This window comes from Vombatus ursinus, unplaced genomic scaffold (assembly GCF_900497805.2).
Source record: "Vombatus ursinus unplaced genomic scaffold, bare-nosed wombat genome assembly UNPS02014811.1, whole genome shotgun sequence".
Taxonomy (NCBI): Eukaryota; Metazoa; Chordata; class Mammalia; order Diprotodontia; family Vombatidae; genus Vombatus; species Vombatus ursinus.
The window spans coordinates 15,381,882-15,387,980 of NW_020954589.1; the positions used below are offsets into that span (position 1 = coordinate 15,381,882).

A 6,099-nucleotide genomic window follows, 5' to 3' on the forward strand; every position below is an offset into this window, starting at 1 on the left:
ATCTTCGCATTTTCCCTCCCTCAAGTGGTTTTTCCCTCAGGTCTGCAGTATCAGCATTTAAGACAGAAAATTAGAAATTTGACCTACTTATGTAATATGCAAGTTCCCATCAGGAGAATATTAGGAAAGACATAAACCTTTCATTTTTATTAGCATTTAATGTAACCATTGAAGAAAGATCAAAACAGTAAATCTGTCAAGGCAAGAAAAAAAAAGTGTTAAAAAAAATGGTTTACCTTCTGCGTTTCTTAGCCTGGGTCCTAAAGCAGTTCATCTGATTCTTTAGGTGTGGGTGTTTAGTCAGTCTGATGGACAAGAATGCAAAAGACAGTAGGGCCTGAATGTCTCTATTCTAAAATATGTCCTGAAATAGTTTGACAGAAAAGAAGCAATTCCCACAGTAGATTGTGGTAATGTACTATATGTACCACATATAAACATTATAAACTTTGTGTAAGCGGTGAGTGAGTGACTAGTTAGAAAGTCTGGTGGTGGCAACTTCATCTACTTCCTCTTAGTTTATTTTCTCAGGTTTTTTTGTTTTATGGTCTTTTAATCAGTCTGCCTGCCTAAACTTCTGTTTTGTTGAAAGAACAGAATTAGTTGATTGAGATGACTTGATAGAAATACTTAATATATAAAGTAAATGAGTTTAACAGTACTTCTTATAATGTTGAGATTTCAAGAAAGGTCAGAGAGGGAAAGCTTGGTTTTAATTGTACCAATGAATAAAAATGAGAGCCCTCCTTGTTTTCTGTTTTTTATCTTCCTCACAGTCTGGAGATCCATAAAATTAACAGACATTCATGTGTTCGGATGCCGATGGAAATTTACTTGTGTGAGCCAGATTGTCCTTCTTCTATGGAAAAATTTCGTATTTAAGTGGATATAGAGCTAGAATATCAGTCTTGAGAAGAGAATTTTTGGTATTTAGAGAGCTATAGGATAAAAGCAAAAAAAAAAGGTTTGTGGCTATGGAGATGGAGGGAGGCTTTGGTATTGGTTGCTGAAGGTGGCATGCTTTGTGAAAATACAGTTTCGTTGGTTCTTTGATGCAACTACAACTGAAATCTGCTTTTATAGCCATTTATTTTATCATAGTAAGGAGGAAAAGTCGTGCTCTGTCATTAATTAGATAGTCTATTGCTCTTTTGAGACAAAATGTCTGAGCTAACACTATTAAAAAGATCATCATGGGAATTTTAAAACTTTTTTCTTTAGCACTTCTGAGAGGGTTTTTGTTGTTTTGGGGGAATTTTTTGCATGTGGCTACTTTAGTTGTTCTTTCCTTTATCGTCTTCCTATTGGAGGGCAGTGTGTTAGAAACACAGCTTCCCAAAGCTGCAGGAAGAGAGTGGTGATAGAACAGCCACCACACTGCATTATAAATCATCCAAGCCTTGCGATGATACTGCCCATTAAGGAGACTTTTTTTCCTCCCCTACTCAGTTCTCAGCTGTACTAATAGAACAGCGCATCAAGCAAGGCTGTAAATAAAAGTTATTACCTAATAGGTGGGTGCTGAAGTGGAACGGACGAGAGCTGAGGCATGGAGGCCTTATTACTGCTCATCAGCAATTATAAACAGGATAAAGTGTCTGGGACTTGCGCTGATACAGCGAGGGCTAATAGAGGCTGGAGGATGACACTGTACCATGATAGGATGATGTATGTTGATGGGTTTTTACTGCCTCATCTTGCAGCTTGTTTCTAAGACGAGTTGTGTTATCCATTTTCCTCACTCAGACATCTATCTGAGGAGACAGTTCCATTGCCTTTCCTGCCAGCAGGTGGGCCAGTGTTTGTACCTCATATACATGTATCCATTTCTAAGATACTGTTCTCCAGAGAGGCCTTCAAAAATATTTTACAATCATGGCCAATTAAAAGCCATAAACTTATTGTAATGTTATGCATCTAATACTTGGAAGCCTGCTATCGTGGTTTTAAATCATGGCTTCAGAAATTGTTGCCTATGTGGAATGTGCAGAGCCAGCTCAGGCTTCATAGATATCAGTCAAAGACATAACCTTGCAAGAGGTGCCACAGTAATGTACCAAAGTTTATACTGATTGAAAAAAAAGACAAGGTAAATACACAAACATAGGCACTACTCCAGCTATATAGATAAATAAATGTAAGTGTTTGGAGAAGAAGAATGGGAAAGGTGGGTTGTTAGGCTCATTGGAAACAAATAATACATATGAAAGTGGATTTTTTTTCTTTTTATAAAGACTTCGGGAAATGTTTAGAATTTTAGTCACTTTATGTGAGTAGAAGGGTTGATCCAGTCCATTTTGATGTATTAAAATGTAGAGAAAACTCAGTGCTAGGACTATGCCAATAGCAATTACCACTGAATTGAAAACTACAAATGCACCTTGGAAAAGATTCCAAAAATCACATAAGTACTTGGTGAAAATTGAAATGCAATGCTACTCATCTTTGGTCATTCACCTTTGCTAAATCTTCCTCATTATACTTTTGTAGTAGGTGACATCTGTAGGAAATGCCCAGAGGAGATGTGCATCTGAAAAGAAGCTTTTAATAGTTTGATTTTAGAGAGGTGAGTTTATGAATATCCTGAGTGTTCAAGTGTTGGTTACTTATGCTTTTAAATGGATAAATTAAAGTGGTAACCTTCAGATGTGAAGAAAGCACAAGGGTATTTTTAATCTATTTTTGTTTGTTGCCAAGGAATGTGATTACCCTAAAATTGCATACAGGTGTGAGAACCAGATATATGATCATTCCACACTTTGAAAGATAAAGTTAGGTGTTAGCATTACAAAAGATCTTATCTTTGGGTTATATTATATTTTAAATTGTCAATGCTCATAAAATAAAATCTGACTCATTAGAGTAAGTGATGGCTCTTCAGGCTTCAAGCCTGAAAGACCCAGGAGAAAGGTGATACCATTGTTGGAAAGGAAGCAGACTTGAAAATGAATATTGTTTTAGGGGTGTTGCTTATTGCAGTCACTTCTGTGTTTTCACCTCTCTAATCCATCCCTTTCATTCTTGCCTTGTTAATTTCCCTGATACACCACTTCAGCCAACTACCTTCTCAGAAACTTCCAAGGGCTCCTGGTTGCCTACTGAAATAAGTTCAGATTTCTTACCCTGGCAGTCAAGGCCCTCCATACAACCTATTTGTAGCATTCCTTTACAGCCTTATCTCCCATTACTCTCCTTTATACAATCTGTACTGCAGACAAACTGGTCTACTTTCTGAACCTTCAGCATCTCCTGTGCTTTTGTCTAAGGTCACAACACAAGAAGGCATAATTAGCACTGAGACTTGGTGGGATGAAACCCATGACTGGAATATGGCTTTGGGTTACTCAAACCTATTAAAAAGAAAACAGGTTAGGTAGAAGAAGGAATAGGCGGGAGGCTGAAACATAGTAGTATTGTAGCATTTTGTATATTAAGAAGGTGTGTGAGGAAATCCAGGGAAAGCATTGATGGAGAGCATTGAAATCAATGAAAGTACTGGAATTGGAAATTGACAGGTTAGAATCCTATCTCTGACACTCGGTAGGTCTCATCTCCTCATCATAAAAGTAGACTTGACCGCTAGTGTCCCTTTTCATCATTTATGATCCCTCTTAGCCACTTCTGTCCTGCATTTCAAACATGAAGGCTATTCTCCTTGGCAGAGAAAACAGGAACCAATAGAAAATGAGCAGCTCTGCCTTTTTGCTGCGAGTCATCATACTTTTCACCTTCATTCCCCTGCTGGCCCTGTTCTTGACTTTCTGGGCTTCAAAACTATACCTTTACTACCATTTCATGCTGGAATTTTCCTCTGCATCTGGGGCTTTCTTACCCTGAACATCCTACCACCTCTCTTTCCCGTCACTCTGGATTATCCCTCTCCAAGCCTCAACGCCCTTCTTCTAATGAGGAACTCCTTCTGGAGCCTCCATTTTGTGAAGGGGTCCAAACTAGACTGGTTTCATTCCCATCCAGCCTCTGTTCTGGACTTTCTGAACTTCATAATTATGTCTTAGGCACCTTCATCTTGCTCCTGCCCCAACAGCTCACTTATTTGTGTAGAGACTATTTTTCTTCCTCCCCCCCCCCCCCGCCACCACCCCTGCACTTAGCCTACTGCTTAACACACAGTAAGTGCATAATAAATGCTTGTTTCCTTCTTTCCTTTACCTCCAAAAAGAGGTGAACTGCTGTTTTCTTAGCTCCTTTTTGCTCCCAATATAGGTTTTTTTTAATATGGAACACTTCACGAATTTGTGTGTCATCCTTGCACAGGGGCCATGCAAATCTTCTTTGTATCGGTCCGGTTTTAGTATATATGCTGCTGAAGTGAGCACCTCCAAGTATAGTTAAAAAAAAAAAAAACACCACTTTTTTCTTAATCCTTGAATTGCCTCTGAGCTTTAGTATTACTGATACTATTTTTATAGGATATATAGATATGTGTTATCTGCCCTTGATTCTCTCTCTCTCTCTCTCACACACACACACACACACATACACTCCTTTCAAAAATCTTTTCAAAATTTGAGTGTTGAGTTTCTTATGTCTCCACATCAGTCTTCTCAGACAACTCCTTTTTTTTTTTCCTTATCAGAATTATTTCCCCTTGTCTTCAGAATTTCATTCTTTGGAGTTTCCCATCTCTCCTGGGTTGACTTTTCCTAAGAATTTTAGTTCATTGAATTCTCTCTCTCCTTCCCTTGAATATTTTCAAATCTGCCCTCCCAAAACCTGTGGTACATGTCAGACTGTGGTTTTCATTTCCACCACCATAAACCTTTAACTACAACTACTAATCCAGCATGCTTTCCACTGTACCCCCTTCTTCAAGGGAGCGAATGCCCAAAATAAGGTAGGGGGTTGTAAGAGAGCACCTACTTACCTTTCCTTGATGAACTGGCCCAGATAATAGAACTACCAAGAGAACTGGCAGATACAATTGTTGAGCCACAGTCAAGTTACGTTTGACTTGTAGTGAGTGAAGGGCACATTTCATCCCAGTTTTCCAAAAATGGAAGAGAAGAGTCCTCAAACTGCAGTTCGTTCAGTTTAACTGAATTGATTTGAATAGAGCAGTATGTCTGGAATGCCTGAGCACCGAGGTCCAGAGGGAAGTTTGTAGTGTCTGATGCTCTTTTCTAAGAACATTGGCCACCTGAGCTTAGAAAACAATGCTGTTCTTTCTTCTCTTTAGTGTCATCCTTATTGAGGAGCTAGTGCTAAGGATTTATAGTGGTGGGAAAGAACATTCTTATAGTGGTTTCACAAACTAGCCTACAAAGATAACTATTTTGAGTTTTTAAAGATATTATTGAAAACTTTGAGGTTTTTTTTCTGTGGGGAAGGCAAACAAAAAAGGATCTTTTTTTGAAAGGGGTGGGTGGAACCTATTGTGTAAATGTTTCTTGAGGCTAAACTCTAGGGTATAAGAGTGATCACTGCATTCAGATCAAACAAAAAGGGTAAAAAAAATAGCAATAATAATAACTTACATTTATATATTCCTTTAAGGTTTGCATAGCACTCTATGTATGTTATCTAATTTGAGCCTTAAAACAACCCTTCGAAGTAGGTACTATAGGTATTATCCCAGTTTTACAGCTGAGCAAACTGAGTCTCAGATAAAGTAACTTTCCTATAGTCACAGAATTAGTAAGTGTCGGAGATAGGATTCTAACCTGTCTGTCAATTTCCAATTCTAGTACTCTGGCTACTACTTCATACTGATACTGTAGCTAATAAACTCACTTTCTTTTTGGTTAAAATCAAATAATTTAAACTTGAAAACATTTTTGTCATGGGGAATTTCATATTTTGATTAGTCATCTGAGCAGCCAAACGCTTCTATGGATTCAGTTAACCAGCCTCCACTGCAGATGTATAATTATTTTTAGAGCGTACATATACACTGTTATAAAAGCTTATTTGGCCTTATGCTCCCTGCAGTTCGGAATTCTCTCTTTCATCCTGTATCTGCCTACAGAATTTCAGAAAACTATTCGCAAGTAGCAGAGCCACGGTTCAGAATTTTAAATAACCACGTCTCTATTAGCTCAGTGGACAAGGGAATTAGTTATATGCTGTGCATTTCCTACC

The 6,099-nt window shown here is 38.1% G+C and overlaps 1 protein-coding gene and 1 non-coding gene across 2 annotated transcripts in view; one reads left to right on the forward strand and one right to left on the reverse strand.

Moving 5' to 3' along the window:
• ZFAND3 (zinc finger AN1-type containing 3) overlaps positions 1-6,099 on the forward strand; it is a 327,266-nt gene that overhangs the window by 242,689 nt on the left and 78,478 nt on the right. The window lies entirely within an intron of this gene.
• LOC114053669 lies at positions 4,231-4,337 on the reverse strand. The gene has a single exon (XR_003570404.1). It is a non-coding gene; the product is annotated as a U6 spliceosomal RNA (small nuclear RNA).